At 40.2% G+C, this 20,763-nt stretch overlaps 1 pseudogene; it reads right to left on the reverse strand.

Moving 5' to 3' along the window:
• Nucleotides 1–3,455: 3,455 nt before the first annotated feature.
• LOC123807910 lies at nt 3,456–19,324 on the reverse strand (annotated as a pseudogene).
• Between the last annotated feature and the right edge of the window lie 1,439 nt (nt 19,325–20,763).

The raw sequence follows: 20,763 nt of genomic DNA on the forward strand, positions 1-20,763 counted from the left end.
TATTGGGTTAGACAAGGAAGATTGAGAGCCATCATTCCTGTCCTATGTGAAGAGAAACTTTGGTGACTATAAAGGGCTCTGGGTGATGTACTTCGCATCTTTGCCATCGAGTTCCTGTGTATCAAATGAGAAGTTTGGAGATGATGACAAAGACCTCTTCCACTTTGAATATTTTTGTGGTGCAGAGAGTAGCTGCAGCATAGAATAATGAAGGGACCTCTGCTCGGGGTCTCAGAAGGCTGGTGGTTATTGTAGCTCTGCCACTAAATTGTTGCCGCTGAAATTGTAACCCACTACTTTTGGATATGGAGAGCATTTATTTCCAGTTTTCTACAATGTTACACTGAATATTCTTGTACACGAATCTTTTTCTTTGTAGTAAAAATTCCCAAAGCTACCCCAAAAAGAATCATCTATAAAACTATTATTATATTATCAGATGTAATCACCAATTAAGCTCTTACCAGATATGTAATTTCATCCATTTCATTACAAATTTTTCCAAAATGGCTATTATAATAAAAATAAAAATCAATATCAGAGTTTTGAAAGTGAATTAACAACAGAAGATACATGTGCGCATGCATGTGCATATATATACATATATACACAAACATATATATGTATATAAAATGATTTTGCTTCTCTCTTGCTTCCTCTGACACTCCGTTCCCTGGCATAATTTAAATGATCTCACCCCTTTACAAGAGCTTTCAGCTGTTTGTAACCCCTTTGCAACACATTGAGGACAGACCTCAATCAAGTTTGAGTGCCACAGGAATGCCCATCCTGTTCCCAAGACTCTGGCCTGACGATGAAAACTTCCTACTATGAGGGAGAAAATGAGTCTCCCCAGAAATGTCTAAGCCTTCTGAGTCATTGTTTATATGTGTGCCTCAAATCCCATTTCTATAATAGGTATTTCCCAATCCCAATCAAATCTCTCTGTTGCCTAGAGTGTATACAGAAGGGACCGTGGAATCATACAGGTTAAGTCCCTTATTAGAATTGAAATCTGGGAGGTCAAATGCCTTGTCTGTTATTGCACAGCTCTTCATAAATAAGAGTGGGGAGTTCCAGATTGAGGAATGTCCATGCACAGTTGTCAGGGCAGCAAAAAGGAAGGGATATATGTGGCATGCAAGGAAGCAAGGTATTGAGTAATATTTCTTCTCTCTTTTTATTATTTTTTGACCTCATATTAGACTTGGTGTAGGTTCTGGGCATATCACTGATGAGATTCCTGACTCTCTTGTGCAAGCTACTTCATCTCTCAGTCCCGCATTTTCTCTAGTTCACAGCCATGGACTATTAAAAAGTTGTATTAAGAGAGAGGTACTGCAAGTCCAAGAGATATCAAGATTTTCATCTTTGTACATTTTTATTATTTGTCAAACAACCAAAAGATGGCAAATTAAGACTTGAGCTTTATATTCAAGGTTGTTTAAATGCAATGCTAAAGAATGAAGTATCAGTCTACTCTACTGAATTTGGGCTTGGGTCCTGGGATAGAAAGTCTTACGTTTTATTGGACAGAGAGCGCTATTTGTTCTTAAGCAAACATTGGGATATCCTCAGCCAAAGTGAACTTGACGGATTTTCACACAATTTCAAAGGAGCCTATAGTAGAGTTGTGAGTGTTTTAGACCACTCATCAAACAGTCTTATTTTCTTTCCTAGATTTATTCTATAAAAATGCAGAAGACACTGACTCAGATCTTAAGTATCTCAGTAGTGCAAGAGGCAAATATTCCCATAGTAATTACAAAACAATTTAATTAGCAAGGTAATAGAGCTAGGATTAAGATATAAAGGAATAAAGGGGTCCCCATCTACCCCAGCATTGGGAGGGGAAGAGCAATCAGAGAAGGTTCCAAGGGAAGTACCAGGTGATTTGCCAAAGGCCGCACTGCTAATTGGTGGCAGTGCAAGCACTAGAATTCTACAGTGTTTTCCCTGAGCGTCTGCATTCTTAATCTACTTTTGAAAAATGGAAATGGAAGAATCGTGGGTGATGCAGTATTTTTTTTCTCTATCCTATATAAGATCCCTAAATACACTTCATATTTATCTGCTGGTAGTAGGAAAAGTAGGAATATCTTCAGAAGAGTAATTGCCCTATTTTCCTATTGTCAAAGCTTTTCTCTCCTTTGTTAAACGGCTGAATGTTTATTGATTTGGTGCGACCCAGGAGTCTTCTTCTGCTGTGTCTTAGTCTTACAGAATGTATTTCTCTACTCTCTCACACTTACTATATTAGGTGTGACAACCTGAAGGGAAAGGGTAAAAGACAATGTGTAATTATTTGCTATTAAAATTAATCAGAGCACTTTCCCTTATTTTATTAGTAGTTCATTCAAAAGCATACTTAGGAAGGTAAATCAGTTTTAATCAAGGCATTCAAAGTCAAATAACCAACTTTTTCCTTTTTCACTGTCTAGTCTGAGCCATTCTTTTTAGACTCTCAGCATAGACAATCCCTTAGGTCCTCAAGGGCAAAGGTAATTCTTTCCTCATTTTTTTCATCACTCCAGAGAACCTGGAATGCACAAGAAACAGAATAGATTTATGTTGATTGTATGAATTAGTGAATGAGTGAACCAAGAAATAAATGTAGAGTTCACTGTATTCCTTACTTCATTTGGAACTATGATAGGATCTCTCTTGGCTTCTACTTAATAGGTTCTCTGAATCAAATGCTGTTTTTTCACTACACCAAATATTGTTGTTGCTGGCCTCACTTCTCTCCCTGTTGTAGAATTATACAGCCACACTCTGGACATGGCCTCACGATAGATGGCGTGTACTTTCCCACCCTATGATTTTGGACTTGGACATATGACTTATTTTAGCCACTGGGATATTGTCAGATCTGACATACGAAGAGGCTTGAAACAAGTTTTTGTGATTTAGCTTTGCTGTCTTGTCTTTCTTCCGTCACCATGAAAACAGTTCCCAGGTAGAGGCCCAGGTCCTCTTTCAGTCTGGGTTACAGAGTGAGATACATAGAGCAATTTCTTTTTACTCTTTTTTAAAAGCTTTTATTTATTTATTTCCAGAGAGGTAAGGGAGGGAGAAAGAGAGAGAGAGAGAAACATCAATGTGCGGTTGCTGGGGGCCGTGGCCTGCAACCCAAGCATGTGCCCTGACTGGGAATCGAACCTGTGATGCTTTGGTTCGCAGCCCGTGCTCAATCCACTGAGTTATGCCAGCCAGGGCTCTTTTTACTCTTTAAAATAGATTTTATTTACTTATTTGAGAGGGGAGGGAGGTAGAAAAAGAAGATGAGAAGCATAGACGTGTGAGAGAAACATTCATCGGTTGGCTCCTCTTTGCATCTTGACCAGGGACTGTACCTGCACCCAGTCATGTTCCTCAGCCTAGAATCCTTCACTTTGCCAGAGGGCTCCCAACCGGGCCACGCAGTCAGGGCTGTTATTTATTTATCAGTAAGTTTAAATCCTGGAGGGGCACAGCATTACACGGATTCTGTGCCCAGTGGACTTAGCAGGAGGGTTGCTTCAGAATGTAGCATGAACCATGCCACTGTTTCCATGAGCACGAGTCACCTTTCCCCAGACCACTCTGGCTCTGTTGGGTCTACCACCAGGAGTCACTGTGTCATTCTTTGCTTTGTACACATAAGCACAGCTCTTTCCTAGATAGAATTCAGTTTCATCTTGAGTATAAACACCTTCAATGTTAAGAAGAGCCGTGTGCTCCCTCTGGTTCCAGAGACCCCGTTTATAGTCAGCAAAAATGGCCTTGGACCGCAGCCTTCCAGCATGTTTGTTGTTGCAGAAGGCCTGTTCCTGGCAGGCTCCCCCGGCTTCAAGACGGTGAACAAGACAGAGCAATCTTATCTTATCCTGCAACCCGCCGCCCGGTTCAGCTGAACCCCAAGTGACCCAGAAACTTGTGAGTGAGAGATGTACATATTTGTTGCTGTAAGACTCGACAGTTACTTGTGTATTTGCTACTGAAGCATTATTATGGCAATAGCTACCAGATACGAATGTGTGATCGATGTCCCCTATGCTTAACATTCCTGAAAGCACATTCGTTGCTCCCACCAGTTGAGTTATATACTTACCGAGAGTCAGTTGTCTTTGTTTCCATGCTTGTGTGTCCATTGTGCTCATTATTCTAGTTATATAATTTACTTCATGTTATATTAGCTAACGAATCATGTTAGAGAACAAATTCATCTTTATAAAACAAAGTTGAATGCTTTTTAACGACTCAATAAAAGCAAATTGTTAGACAAATTAAAGTAAAATTAGGTGTTGGTGAGAAATTTTAAAGAGACTGGACACAAATAAACATCTAGAAGGATCTTGCATTCAGATTGCTCTTTAATTGCTTAAGTTCTGTTTCCTTTTCTTTAAAGACATTGGAACTGGGGGTTTGGGATGATAAAATACTTGGGTTTTATGCAAGAAAGTTGAGCTCAAATTTCAATTTTTAGAGACAGTCTCAAAGAAAAGGCCTTGACCTTCAACAAAATATTGCCAAGCATATATTTATTTATGTATTTAATCTATGTTTATATTATTATTTTCCCTTATTTTTATTGTTTACATTATTACAGATGTTCCTATTTTTCTCCCCTTGTCCACCTTCTCCCTGGTCACCATCACACCGTTGTCTGTGTCTATGAGTTTTTATAATTTCCTTTTTAACTATTTTTTAAATCCTTACCCAAGATATGTTTATTGATTTTAGAGAGAAGGGTGGGGAGAGAGAGAAAGAGAGAGAGAAACAACGATTTGAGAGAGAAACATTGATTGGTTCCCTCCCACACACATCCTGACCAGGAATTAAACCCACAGCCTTCTGGTTTATGGGACAAGAACAACAACAAAAAACTGAGCCACCCAGCCAGGGCCCTTTTAAATTAATTTTTGATGAACTAAACAAAAATCATCTAAATGCCTTTTCATTAAGAATGTTGTACATTTAATGCCACACTGGAAATTCTTCCCATCCTCCCTTCCTTCCTTTGTAAATATTCTAAAGTTATTAGTATACATTATAAGTAGCAATGTTAGAATAGCCCTTTCTTCACAAACTATGTGGAAAGAGTAAGCTTTTCAGCTGATGTTTTTCTCTTTATACTTAGATCCTATTCTGATGTAAAGATCTGCAGTTTGGTTAATTATCTTTATTCTACAGGAGGACACTCCTTAGTTCAGATTGCAGTTTTCCAATTTTGTTCTTTTTCAACAGCTGTCTTTTTCACAAAAGTCATTGAGTTTCAGGCATGCTGGGTGCTTCTTGTTATGTGAACATTTTTTTTTTTTTTTGTTTCCACAAAATCATACCCCAGAATCACCTGGATTTGAGGAAATCTGTGATGGGGAAAGAAAAGTCAGGCACAATTCCCTTGTTTTCACCTGGTTTTTGGTTGCCACCAAATGAAATGACTTCATACATTATTTACCTGAAAACCTAAATGTTTGCAAAGTATGCATAAAACAGAGGCAATTATGGGGGCATAATCGCTAACATTTTCCATGCATCTGGACTTCGCTTGAGTTTGGAAGACCTTGGATTCATTTCAGAGTTTTAAAGAAAATATTGCCTACATTGATTAATGAAACATGCTGCTTACTGGTAATGATTTTTGAGATGCGGATGGTCACCCCCTTGGAACAATTTGGAGATGAATGCTTTGTGGCATATTAGGATAAAAAAATCAATCTATAGGTGATGACATTCGATTGCCACTGACAAAGTCTGGAGTTGAAAGAGAACTCCAGTTGCAAATGCAAGCTTCACACCACATTACCCGTAAGTCAATTGTGTAGACTGCAGGGACGAACTACGTGGAGATACCCAAAAGCCACATGGCACCATCTCACTGACAGTTTGGAACACATGTGAGTACTTGGTAAAGAAAGGGAGTTCCGTTTGGACATTGGGTTATTCCAATTTCAAGGGCATCAGTTCCCACCTGGACAGAATAGGTAGATGAGAGGGGGCTTGGCATTAGTCAAGTTCACAGACTCTAGACCACAGTGGCAAACACAAGGCCCGCAGGCTGAATCCGGCCTTCCACCTTGTTTTATCTGGCCCGGCACCTTGTTTCTACCCAGTGGCAGAGCCGAGCTCCTTGCCCCTAGTTAAGGAGTGGTTACATTTATACAGTCCTAAAATTACATTCGGCCCTTTGAAGGCAACTATGAGGCTGATGTGGCCCCTGGTGAAAATGAGTTTGACACCCCTGCTCTAGACCATTTTTAATACCACCAGATGATCACAGACTCATAAACCAACATATTCAAAGGGACTAAGCCACCACTAAAGAAAATCAGGCAGTGGCCTTCAAGGAAATTTAATATGTTTTTCTACTCTGGGATATTATTTTTTCATTAGGGCTTCTTTAGATTTTGAGAGAGTGGGGGAATTGAACTAATTTGTTCCAGGCAGATATGAATAAATTCTTAGCTTGATGGTATGAAAAATTAACATTAAAACAAGTGACCATGGATATCATGTGTTGGCATTTATAAGCATGTGTGGGCCAATTAAAAAACAGCTCCTTAAAGACCTAAAGTTGTTCTTCTTTAATTACTAAGCCCATGCCAGAAAATATGTCCAGAAGATAGTTTTAATATTACTGATATAAACTATGTCAATGTAGGGGAAGAAAACATTTATTTTTCCTTTATCCATCCTAGGTTCATGGCTGGACTATGCAAATTAAACTGACAAAACTCAGATTAACAGGAGGAAAATAAAACAGTTTATTAATGCATGCAGCATAGTTAATGATGAGTAACTTGAGGAAGTGGTTAAAACTTAGACTTTTACAATATCTCAAGAAAGAACAATAAATTTGTGGAGAATTAACAAGACCAAGGAAAAAGATTTTAGGCTTCCCAGGGCAGAAAATCAGTGTATGGGGGAAACTAGTGTAACTTAAGGGCTAATTAGTCAAGTTTGTAGTGTAGATTCCTCTGTTTTGCTTCTGGGCTGATAAGGGTATAGAGTTGCCTCCAATGATTAATTTCTGTCCTTCCTAGTAAAAAGGGGAGGTGGGGGCACCTTTACAAATTCATGGGTTGTTTGATTCATAGATATGGAAAAAACTGAGGGCTGTCAAATTGGGGGGGTTGGAGTGGGAACTGGATGTAAAAGGTGAAGGGATTAAGAAGTACAGATTGGCAGTTACAAAATAGTCACGCAGATGTAAAGTGCAACATAGGGAATATAGTCAATAATTTGTAATGACTATGCATGGGACCAGGTGGGTACTGGAATTATCTGGGGAATCTCTTCATAAGTTACATAGTCGTGTAACCACTATGCTGTATACCTGACTCTGATATACAAAAATATTAAATGTCAACTACAGTTGAAAAATAAAAAAGTGAAAGTTAAATAAATAACAAAAAAGAAGTTAGAATAAAACTTATATCCTGTTTTATGCAAAAACGAGGGGGGCGAAGAGCTTTCCTTATAACTGCTCAAATTGCCTTCAGCTCTAAATAATCTTTCTAAAAAAAGAGGCGGATTTTGAGGTGGCACATTCTTCCGCCCTTCATCAAACATAATTGTGTAAAGATGTTTATGTAACAAGCGGAGGGAGCCCTGATGCAGTGGAAGCGTTGCTGAAATGGGAAGAAAAACATATACATTTGAGTGCAGGCTATACCACGTCCTAGTGTTGAGACCTTTGAGAAAGTATTTGTGGCGCCATGTAGTTATCCGAGAACTGTTCATGTAATACAGACTTTTGATACTACTGTCAGTACCAAGCTGTCACTGTAACTGTCACTGAGTTATGGAGATGTCACGATATAATACATGAAAGCCATCTTTATCCTAATACCACCTTACATTTGATAATATTTGATTAGCACTGGACAGTCAGTTAAATGGCGCAAATACTGACTTACCTGAATATTTGCTTAGCATTTAGACACTTCAGTGTCTCCAGCTGTTTGGTGGGATCATTTGCTTTTTATAATGGGCTTGTTTGGTGTGTGTGGACTGCAGTGAAGCTATGACGCTGATATTTGCAGAGATGGAGGCCTGTGGAGGAACCTCATGCACCTCTGGCCACGCCAGCTCCACCCAGGTTCCAGTGACCTGTGCCCCTACAGGCGATATGCACTCTTGGAAAGAAGTGGCCTTATTAAGCGCTCTGTTGACAGGCTGCCCTTATGATCTGAGCAGATGGCAGCCACTGGTCTCTTTTCCTTTTCCCTCCCACAAGCTCAATCATTTTTATGCCTAGAGAAATCAAAGTGAATAATATATACCTATTGGTAACGGAAAAACACAAACCCCAGCCTTTTTCTATTTTAATTGGACCCTCAAGCAGGGAAACGGGAAGAGAGTGGCAGCTACAACACTCAGCTTCAGAAGCTTGATGCTTTTGTCTTCTGCAGATGGGAACAAAGAATCCTTTACTCTGTTCTCAGCATGGTTATTTTTCAAACAGGAGGGGATGGGAGCTGTTGATACAGATAGACATCATCCTTGTCTGATTCCATTTCATCACATGTCCATTATTCCTTTTCTTTCATGTTAATTCTCCACTTTGAGTTTGTACCTTAGAAATATATTTGTAGATGCTTTTTATTGACACATTCCCTTAACCGATAACAGGCCAGACTCTACATAGTTGATTATTTTTTGTTTTCTCCTTTTAATACATTTAGTTCAGTGGTTAAAGAAATGCACTTTGGATCAGACCTGATTACAGTTTTCCACATTTATTTTGGGCCATACTACTTAACATTGGGACATACCTCCCAAGACTCAGATACCTCAGTTGAGAAAATGGGGAGAATTATAAGACTGTTTTCAGAGGAATGTGGGCTTGTTAAATGAGACCATTATTCAGACCTGATGACTCACTCCCAGATAATATGCTCAAATGCTCAGGAAAAGTTTAATAAAAACACTTCAATTTCTTATAACTGAAATGCTTAAAATTTCTCAATTTTGGGCAAATCGTGCCTTCAATAATTTATATATAGTCATATATAGAAGAAACATTGACATTCACGCTGATTGATTTCATCAAACTGGATAGTCACTCAGACCAAGAGACTGAGAAAATTGCCTTGGTTTTTTTTTTTTTTTTTGCTAGGGAAAATAACAGCTTCTAAATTACAAGAGAAAAGAACTATGTGGAGTCCTCTTTTATGGCCATGTTACAAAAACATGGAGCCAGTGAACTTTCCAGCTCTTCATTAATTCCACAGCTTGAGAAAGTTATGTTAATGTACACTAGACGATGGTTAAGTTGTGAGATGATCTATCTGCCAAAATATTCTCGCATCATCCATTAAACTTGTTACTCGGCGGGATATCTACACAACTGATGAGAGAACCAGCAATCTTGCTGATTTTCATTTCGACGGAAAAAAATTCTCTTGGTAAATTTCAGCATTAAGATTTTTTTAAAGAAATAAAGTTGGATCCGGAAAGGGTAATGTAAAAAACAAAGAAAAACAAACAGTGCTGTGTTGTGCTCATGATGTCTGTTCTCCGGGGCTAGCTACAAATGTGAATTCCTGACATGAAGACCGTTTTTCTTTGCCGCTCTATGTCCCTCTTCCTTTCATGCTCCGCCTGCCAGGATGCACTTGGCCGCAATGTGTAAGGTTATGGGACAATGACCTGTATTCACTTCTGAGTTTTCACATCTCATACTCTACAACCCAAATTGGCCTCTAAATCTGTCCCGAGTACCTGTTGGGCCTTAGTGTTCATGGCTGGGGAGTGAGTAGGATGAAGGCATGTTTGGCTCATCTTTGTTTAACACAAAGGTCAGCGTGATTCTAAAATTTGTCAGTCACAGAGCCCTGACTGAGAATATTGAGGAAGTCCCTGGGGGTGAGGAGGGTAGTGGGGTCACTTCACTGTTAGGACAGGGTAGACCTTCATATGTGATGGGGGAACAGAGTGGCCCTCTCCAAGGACTTTTTTCATGTCCTGTGATTAAACCACCACCCCCACTACCAACAACAACAACAACGACAACAGAAGATGGCACTTTTAAAAGCTAAGGTTATGAAAGCTGTTATTTAAAATCCTACGTGGGTGGCAATGTTGTTTAAGAGAAAAGAGAGGAGATAATTATGGGGACAAAAACCCAGACATACAAATCAGGGGATGCTAATTACATAAGATGGTTAATTTAGGAAATAGTAGCTGAATTGGAGTCCACTCTCATGACTCAGATCTTAAAGCAGCAATGAAATAACCTCAGACCATGAGAAAGTCCGGTATGCGTTTTGGAGGGATACAAACAATAATATTACTAATAGCTAATATTTATTGAGTGCTTACTACATGCCAGGTATTGTGCCTTTTAAGTGGTTTCTACTATCTGTTACTTAAAAGAAATCTTTCAGGTACTGGTTATCATCTTTTTGCCTGTGTCAGAAGAGACCTCTGTGGCATGTGAGTGGTTACCTCCTCCAAGCACAGGACTGCAACCAAGGACTTTTTGACTATAAGGCTTTGTATTTACCAACGTCTCCTTCTCAGAGGATAATACTAAAATTCTGCAAATAGGAGAGATTCCCCAGGGAGCTGAATGCAAAATCCTGGATTCAAAAGCACAAAGAGGCTGAAAGGAAACTGCACTCTCACTTTCTTTTGTATGATATCTTTAATTTTTGTTCTTTCTATTCTGAGTCTTGTTATTACTGTTAACCAACTTATGAACACCTCAAGGTATTCTTTAAAAGCATTATTTAAGAAGCAGTAAAATAAGTTATTTCTTAACACACATTTAATGCAATACCTTTTACGGATAGACTAAATCAAGATTAAATCTGTCTATGAGATACTTAATTTAAAGCAGTGTCCGAATGAGTAACATGGGAGAAATTTGCCCCAGGGAGAGGGGAAAGACGTCAAGGACTCATGTCTCTGGTTGAACTCTAACATGGTCCCATTCTCACCTGTTTTCTCCTCCTCTCCCTGACTCAGAGAAGTGTGCAGCCACAGTAAGAGATGTGGAAACCCTGCCTCTACATCAGGTCTCTTTACTCATGCTAAGACCAGCTCCATTTCACTTATTCAAAAATGTACTCACTGGTTTCAGCACAATGACTTCAATTTTTTTTAGTGTCTCAGCTATGTAAATCAATGCGTCGGCAGCAAACATCAGTGACAAGCAAAGATCAAGTGTTATTTATGCTGAGATATCCGATTTTTTCTTGTTTGACTGCTTTCTTGAAAGATGATGTTTTGGAAAATAAAAGTCAACATCGATGAGGTGGAGTTTACTCTTTTCCCTGTGATCCACGTGGTTCGCAGCACAGAGCCCTCACGGCCAAACCCCTTCTTTCTAAGGTCCCATTTATCCAGCCAACCACCCAGTGTTTGTCCTTCGACCTCACATTCTTGTGATGGGTTCTTAGATTATTTCCTGTGCCATTTTGCTTTTTAGACAGCAAATAGGAAACTATTGAATGGACATGCCTTTACTAAAAATAATTGTTTGAGCATTTGCATGTGTATTACGGAAGACATTCTGGCAGAGGACAGAAGTGCCTCATCCTAAAAAACTCAATATAGTCTAACCAAAATAGCATGTAAAAAGATTTCAACCTTTAAGGTAATATTAAAAAAAAGAATAATTAGAAAACTTTTTATGAAGCATCACCAATATCAAGTAGCATAATAGAGCATACACAATTGGAAAAAAACTTACTGATGCCCCAATAGAAACAGACATATAAATGGGAATATATTCTAAAACGTCCATGTAGTCCCTATATTGAACACACTTTGAAAATGAACATCTGAAATTGAGCTGATCTTCCACAGACAGTATAAAAATGATTTTCAATCATTACAAGCTTTAAGGAATAAACATACAAGACAAACCTTTAGTATATTACTGGCATACTGAAAAGGAGCTTCTGTATAAGTAGTGAAACGAAAATAATTCTTTGACAAATGCTGCAATAATTTCATTTAGCAGAAATATCTCTTTGAATAGATAAGTTCAAGAAGCAATGTTAATGCTCCTGGCTTAAGTTCACAGTCACATTATTTAAAGGGCACCTCCACCACCACCACCACCACCAATAGCTCCAGAGTGAGCAGAAGCATCATTTTCTTAACCTTGAAAGAGAAAAGACTGTAGTCAGCATAAGGAGGAGCAATTGACTAGGGGACGGAGGCTGTCATTCTAAGACATATATTATTGGTTGAATATCAGACCCAATCCAGCTCCATATAACTGGGGCTTTATGATCTATGGGCCATTGAACACCAAGCTTTGTGGAATATGTCTCAACCACCGCAACACCTATGCTGAAATTAGATTGTTTCACTTCATTATGCTGTTTTGCAATGTTCGATAACCTTCCATGTGTCTCATCCTTCCCTGGTGGTGTGTTCATTAGACGCAGAGCAAGTGACTAAACAAAGACTAGAGTTGGTGAATCAAGAAGTACATCTTCCTCACAAATGCAATCTGTATTTAGTCTCCTCCTCACTGGTGACTTAAGAACTACCTCCTGACCCTGTGAGATGCATGCCTGGCTGGGCATGACAATAAGTTATTGGTGTTTCTGGTTCTAGTTTGCTGAGGTCAAGCTCATTCCCCAAAAAGTTTGTGCTGGGATGGCACAAGTAAACGAAAGACCATACAGCACTCATGTACTGGGAGGATCGATATTGTTAAAATGCCCATACTACTCCAAGTGATCTACAGATTTTTTGAAAAGATTTTATTTATTTATTCTTAGAGAGGGAAAGGAGGGAAAAAGAGAGAGAGAGAAACATCAATGTGCGGTTGCTGGGGGTCATGGCCTGCAACCCAGGCATGTACCCTGACTGGGAGTCGAACCTGCGACACTTGGACACTTTGGTTCGCAGCCCTCGCTCAATCCACTGAGCTACGCCAGCCAAGGTGACCTACAGATTTAATAAAAGTTTCAATGAAAATTTTCATGGAACTAGAACAAATAATGCTAAAATTTCTGTGGAACCACAAAGACCCCTAATTGCCAAAGCAATCTTGAGAAAGAAGAGTAAATTTGGAGATATCACACTTTCTGATTTCAAACTACATAGTAATCAGAACAGTATGGCCCTGGCACACAATCAGACACACAGATCAATAGAACAGATCAGAGAGCCTGGAACAAGCCCATACTTATATGGTCAGTTATCTATGACAAGGGAGGCAAGAGTATACAATGGGGAATTGACAAGTAGTGTTGGAGAAACTGTGCAGATACATACAAAAAAATAAATCTGGACTACTTTTTTTACAACATATACAAAAACAGACCCAAAAATAGATTAAAGACTTCAATCTAAGACCTGAAACCATAAAACTCCTAGGAGGAAACATAGACAGTAAACTCTTTGACATTGATCTTAGCAACATTTTTTTTTTTTGAAATGTCTCTTTGGGCAAGAGCAACAAAAGCAAAAATAAACAAATGAGACTACATCAAAATAAAAACCTTTTGCACAGTGAAAGAAACCATTAACAAAACAAAAAGAGTGCCTACTGAACGTGAGAAAATATTTGCAAATGACATATCTAATAAGGGTTAATATCCCAAATCTATAAAGAATTCATACATCTCGACATCATAAAAACAAAGAATCCAATTAAAAAACAGGCAGAGAACCTAAATAGATACTTCTTTAACGAAGACATACAGATTGTCAATAAACACATGAAAAGATGTTCCATGTTGCTAATCATCAGAGAAATGCAAGTTAAAACTACAGTGAGATATCGCTTCACACCTGTAAGAATGGCTATCATTAAAAAGTCAACAAAGAGCCTGGCTGGTGTGGCTCAGGTGGTTGGAGATGTTGTCTCATAAAACAAAAGGCGGTGTGTTCGATTCCCAGGCAGGGCACATGCCAAAGTTTTGGGTTTGGTCCCTGGTTAAGGCACATATGTTTCTCTCTTCCTCTTACTTCCTCCCTTCCCCTCTCTCTAAAATCAGTAAGTATGTCCTTGGATGAGGATTAAATAAAAAAATCAACACATAACAAGTATTGGTAAAGATGTGGAGAAAAGCGGACCTTTATGCAGTGTTGGTGAGAATGCAGATTGGTACAGCCACTGTGGAAAGCACCATGTAGCTCAAACCATTAAAAATAGAACTACCTTAGACATAGAAATTCTGCTTCTTGGCATTTATCCAAAGAAAACAAAAACACTAATTAAAAAAGATATATACACCCCTTTGTCCACTGCAGCATTATTTACAACAGCCAAGATACGAAAACAAGCTAGTATCCATCAATAGATGATGGGTAAAGAAAATGTGGCATATACATACAATGGAATATTATTTAGCCATAACATAGAATGAAAGCTTGCCATTTGTGACAACATGGATAGACCGAAAAGGTACTGTGCTGAGTGAAATAAGTCAGAGAAAGACAAATTCCATATGATTACACTTATATGTGAATCTAGAAATCAGAAGAAATGAGCATACAAAACAAAACAGAAACAGGCTCATAGATGCAAAGAACAAAATGATGGCTGCCAAAGGGGAGGGTGGCGAGGAAATAGGTTAAAAACACGAAGGGGAATAAGAAGTACAAACTTCCAGTTATAAAATAAATCAGTCCGTCACGGGGGTGTAATGTACAGCACAGGGAAAGTAGTCAATACTATTATAATAACTTCGTATGGTGACAGATGGGTACTAGGCTTACGGTGTTCACATAATATGGTATATAAATGTAGAATCACTCTGTTGTACACCTGAAACTGATTCAACATTGTATGTCAGCTCTACTTTCATTTTTAAAAAGTTTGTGTGGGGAGCCACAAGAGGCAAAAATAATTGGTTTCCTCGCTGTTCTTAGTTTCCTGGGTTCCTCTTGGTTCTTCTGCGGTGCAGCAGGAACCACGGAGGGGATCCCTGGGGGGCCTGGCTGTCGCCGGCTTCAGCCAATTCTGTCCTGTTTTTGTTCTTTACATGTTGGGACTTCTGTATGATTTACCATTTTTAAAAGGAATTCTACTGTTAAAAAAATAAAACTTTGGAAATCAGCAGCATAAAAGAAAACTCTGCAGGACTAGCCCTTCTTTTTCTTTCAGAAGAACTGTGCATTGTAAATGTTTTTGTTTTTGTTTTTGGCTTCTATAATAAGAGCTAACACATAGTGCTTACTGCACGGCTGCTTATCAGTAACACGGTGCTCGTCAGGCGCTGTTCTAAGTGACGTGCATATATTTCACTTACTTAATCATCAGAACAACTCCATGAGCGAGGCACTGTTTCATCTCCACTTTACAGGGAGCAGATACAGAAACAGAGACATTGTACAAGGTCGCGCACTCAGTACATGGCCGAGCATGGATTTGAACTCCAGCAGCCTGGTTTCAGAGTCCACCCTTGAAACTACCTGGTTACATGCTTGTCTGCTGTATGCCATTCTGTCTTATGCTGTTTCCCTACCCACCCTTAATGTGTATTTTTTGAGCAACGATGTGCTCTCTGATTTAAATGAAATGACTTGCTATGGATTTAGGGTTAAATTTTGTGAGCACTCAACATAGGATCCTGCACAACGGCTACATTTTTCAACAGATTCCTTGAGCTTATTATTCCAGTGAATATGCTGGAAGATTTATGAGTATAATATAATTATCTCCCCAAATCCTCTTAATAGTGATGATTATAAGGCTAAGAAAGTGCTTCAAAATATCACGTACTTACATATAACATGAGTAGAAAGTGGTCCGCTTTGTGTTTCTATTTATCCTCTCTGTCCCAAGAACATAACCTTCCATCTTCCCTGGGTCTGCATGTCTGGCCAGATCACAGGTATTGCTCATAAACACATCCGTGTGACCACATGAAATGATCTGAGCGTAATCATTTAATCTCCACATACAACCACTTCTTCAAACTTCTCTGCCCCCTAGAATCATTTCACCGTCTCTCAAACTGTTGTGATAACTGGACTGGAATTGGGATAAATTCTACTCTTTATCTAGATTAAATCCATGCAGAAATTCTCCCATCTGTGTGGCTGTCCTTCTGTTTTGGCTTTGCCAGCTTTCCTTCTAGCCATGGTCTGCCCTGAGGTACAAAAAAATGAGCCTTTAATTTCTCAAGGATGTTGTTCTGGGTGGGCGTTTTCCCTGCTCGATAGCACACATTTGGAATCGTTCTTTGTCGCTAGGCGAGGTAAGCAATGCCACTGCAAGGGGTGACAACTGCTGGCCTTCATTGAGAGCTTACACGTGTCCGATATTTTGCAAGGAAGTTTATGCCTATCCCCACGTCCCATCATCATGCCAGCATCTCAATGAGCGTACTTTGGATAAAAGATGAACAATGACATTGTGAAGTATGGTTGTTCCCGTCTTCTGTACAAGGAAAATGATGTTTAAAGGGGTTCAGTAACTTGTCTGAAGTTCCAGGAAGCTAGTAATTACTAAGGAGAAAAGCCCATATGAATAACCAAACTATTGTGCTATTCCTCCTCAGTTTTGAGCTTCAGGAGAGTGAAGATGAATTCGGATGTATTCAAACATACTGGGGTTGAAGGCATGAGGGGAGGAGGGTGGCATCTCTTCTTATGGATAGAATCCAGAGATCACAGGCGAGGGTTGCCGTTAAACATTCTTCAGCACAAGTTACAATATGGTTCCGTGATTGGCTGTAGATATTCCTCTCCACAGGGATTTTCTTACCTATTAAAAAGAATCTTTCTCCCCCCCAACCTCCAACTTGTAAATTCTCTCATCTTCATTTCAGGGGATCCAGGAGCATATGTTGCTCCTCCATCACTGACCGGTAGATGGCAGCAAACGCCCGTCCTACACCTCTGGAATGTTGCCTCTAGGTTCTTACCTGGTGTGAAAGTGGCGTTTAAAAATATAATAATCCAAGCTCCTTACTTGACACATTGGAGGGGCTGATTTTCCCGGTCACACATGTCTTATTACTTTCGAAAAGAATCATGTGGAAAGGCTTTTCATTGTGTTTGCTACTACATTTCTGCACAGGGGTGACTGGGAAGCCAAAATCAAACGGCATGGGGCGGAGGGAGGGGGGTGGCGGTGGTGGGAGACAGAACGACCCCAGAGAAGCGCAAATGGTATCGTTAAGAATGTTCCTCATGGGTTTTCAAAGAAGTTTTCATCACCCAATCTGATCAGTGAAGCAGTCTTGTTCATAAATTATTTATCGCTCTTTCTCTATCTCATCATTCACACCATTGAAACAAGCAAAATCCAACTGTGAGTGAATCCTCTTTTAAGAAAATCTGGAAAGAAACATTTCTTACCACCCTTCAGTGTCAGAAATAAAGCACAACCATTGTGTAAACAATCTACAACAAAAGGATTTTTTTAATTAGAATTTTTTTCAAAGGATGTCATCCTTGACATTTGGCATTTTGTCTTAGTGTTTATTTGGTTTTCAGCCTGTTACTGTTTTGTTACTCTGGACCACATGCTGGACAGTGGATTTTGGACAGTGGACTGTGATTGGTCTGAATTTCAAACAACTGGGTTCCTTGACCTGAAGTGTAGACACAATATTGTTACTTGACAAGCTAATAGCATCTCCAAGTTTTGTTTTATTTTCTCTAAAACATAGATCTTACAAGATCATTTCTAAGGATTATATGAAATTAAATGAGTCAATGTAATGAAACCTCTAGTTTAGTACCTGCAAAAATTTTACTGTTAGCTGAATATGAATCGGGAGGGTGAGGCTGGTGGATACTAAGATTTCTTCCAGTTTTAAGTATCTGTAACTCTGATTAGTTTCTTTTCATTCAAGCTCAGCCGGGAGTGACAGGTACTCATCCTGGGAAGGGAAGAGGTGTTTGAAGGGTGCTGAGATGAAAAGGTCCTAGAGGATGGGAGGCTGATTTGCTGCGGAGAAGACTGGTCTTATTTTTACTACCAAGAGGTGGCTACAATTCATCACTGAACCATATTCATCCTCCAACAAAGAGGATAAATGGAAAGAAGAAGAAAAAGAAGACCGCGAGGAAGAGGGGAAAATAAAAAACAAAGGTGCTGAGGACTAGAAAGGTCACTATCATTATCGCCTGCACTTGGTCACCATGGAGACTGTGTCCCAGTATCTGAACACAAAGAAAATATTTTAAGAGCACTTCAGGAACTAGGTCAATTACAAGTATAACATCGAGCCTCTCATCCAGGAGTCTCTATGTTGCACTGTTGACACTATGTTCAATGTTGACACTTATTTTGGAATTAAATCCTGAGTTGGGAGGTAACATCCTCCATTTTGGGGCAGGGCATTCTTTCTGTGTCACAGGTTTCACCAACGTTTCCACACCGCATCTCTGTAACACTCCAGTGAGCAGGTGTTCAAGTCCAATTTTGCTGATGAGCAGAGACTCAGAGAAATTGGTGTACCAAGGACTGCCTAAATTCAGAGTTAGGGTTGCTTGTCGGAGATATGGGAGTTTCTCTTCTTATCTCTGCTGACATAGCTACTGGTACATCTAAGACATAGCGGTCAAGCATGAATGTTGTCAAGCATGAGGTTTTTACAGCTGACATACAACATGGGACTAGTTTCAGGTGTACAGCATCATGATGAGACATTTATATACCTTACGAAAGGATTACCCTGATCAGCCCAATAGCCGTCTGGCCCCATGCATGGTTATTCCAATAGTACTGACTCTGTGCCGTAAGCACACGGTCTCTGAAGGGGGAGGGACTACTTGGGCTCCAGTCTACGGCTGTTTCCAGGCTGTGTCACTGCGGCCGCGCTGCTGGTGGGGAGGATGGACTTCACAGTTACTGTTGACAAGGGGTGGTCCTGTGTTTCCTGCTTAGAGGTGGTGTTTGGTCATCTTTGTTTATCCAGCCGTACGCATTAATTCAAAAATAGAATAAAGGATACCTTGAAGAAGGGAAGAACGGAGTGCTTTGGATAAACAAAATTTTGGAGGAGACAGGAAGGCCGCCGTCATCATTGTCGGCACTTGGGAAGCACAGGGATGACGGCCCAGGGTCTCAGCGCGGAGGAAATCGAGACCGGCAAGGAGTCAATTCCTGGCTGAAATCCTGGTTTCTTAGCAGCTGTGAAGCTTGGCCCCTTCCCAGAGCCTGCCCCTCATCTTAAAGTGAAAATAGTAACAGGAGACCCTCCGTAGAGTTATTTTAAACATAAAATAAACCCAGGCAGGGTGAAATGCTTACCGCAGTGCTTGATCATGCATGTCAGCTATTGCTGTCGCCACCGTGTGCCACCAGATCCCATCGCTGCTGCTTCAGCTCCGTCTGCGAGAGCGCGCGGCCCCTGCCAAGGCCTGAAGACTCATTTGGCCTCGAACATCCAGCTTGTTCGTACATCGTGTAGTCAATAGTAAAACTTCCAAAATTTCCACAAGGTGCTTTTGTAAAAAAAAAAAAATATCTGTCTATAGCAAGTACAACGTTCTGGCTTTCTTGGTCTTACAGTAGAAACACACTCATGGGTTATGTATCCTGAGATCGTCCCGCTCTTTGCCAGTTATTGGTTGTGAACTGGATCTCCTGCTTCTAGAGATGGTCCTGATGGTCAAAATAAAACAGTGATGATACAGGACTCTGACCTGTTTTTTTTGTTAATGCATTCACTGTTTAAACCTGAATTAGATAATGAATACTTTCAATGTTGGATGTGTTTGTCCTGTGAGCCACTGAAACCCGTGACTCTGTATGTTCTTACCTGGGAAATGAGGGGGCCAGACTGCATCTGACTCTCCCATTTGGAGCATTTATCACATGCTGGGTCCTGTGGTAAGGGTAGTAGATACCCATCCTCATTAATGTGCCACTGACCTTGTGAAGGACCCGTTATTTCTGTTCCATAAAGGAGGAAGCTGAGGCTCAACATCAAGTTCAAAGTCCCGTGGCTGGGATGTGGCGCAGCCGTGATTCGCCCCAGAACCTGTCCATCACTGAACCTCGGGTTCATAACAACCGCACAAACCTAACATTGCCCTGAAATCTCTTCCTTATCTAACATCCCGGGATCACACGGAAAGCACTCCTTCCTGCAGTAGGTGAAAGTGTTTTGACATATTGCCTTCAGCTCGAGGGGGAACAAGACAATTTAACACAAATAAACATAGTGGATCAGGTATAAATTTACACATTGCCACTCGGGGGCACAGAACTATAACTTTTTACTTTTCTATAACTCAAGTGCGGTTTGTTCTCAAGTTCCCTCAAGCTGCTGAGAGCAGACAGCATTTTTTTTTATGGCATTTTGGTAACTTCAGTCTAATCTAGTTGAATTTGTGGTAGAATTTGAGCATTATCTCAGTCACTGCCCAGTATGAAGCTTCTTCACTCTGGAGGGAAAGCTCAATATTTTAGGCTTGTACTACTTCACATTTTCCTTTATCTTTTCTTTCTCTGTGTGCTATTGGGTGCCTGGAGGGGAAGGGCATCCCTGGTCAGAGCAGTAGCCTCTGGGTCCGTGCTGGCCACTGTGGGTTATGGAACGGCCTCTATCGGCCTACAACATGTTCTGATGGCTGCTGCAGATGACCAGCTGTCATGAACTCTGCATCTTTTTTCTTCTAATATCCAGCACATTTTTTGTGTGTGTTTATTTCTCCTTCACTGGGGTGTGTGGGAGCTCTTGAATCTGCTGAAAGCCATGAAAAGTTGGCCAATAGTCTGCCTCAGTCCCTCTGTCTGTCTTGTCATACCATGCCTTTCTTTCCTCTCCACGGTGGTTGCCTGGGTCGGCTTGCCTCCTTGCTTTAGGCCAATAACCAGGGGGTTCAGGGCTTAGCTGA

Source organism: Phyllostomus hastatus, unplaced genomic scaffold (assembly GCF_019186645.2).
Source record: "Phyllostomus hastatus isolate PE091 unplaced genomic scaffold, TTU_PhHast_1.1 phas_scaffold_501, whole genome shotgun sequence".
Classification (NCBI taxonomy): domain Eukaryota; kingdom Metazoa; phylum Chordata; class Mammalia; order Chiroptera; family Phyllostomidae; genus Phyllostomus; species Phyllostomus hastatus.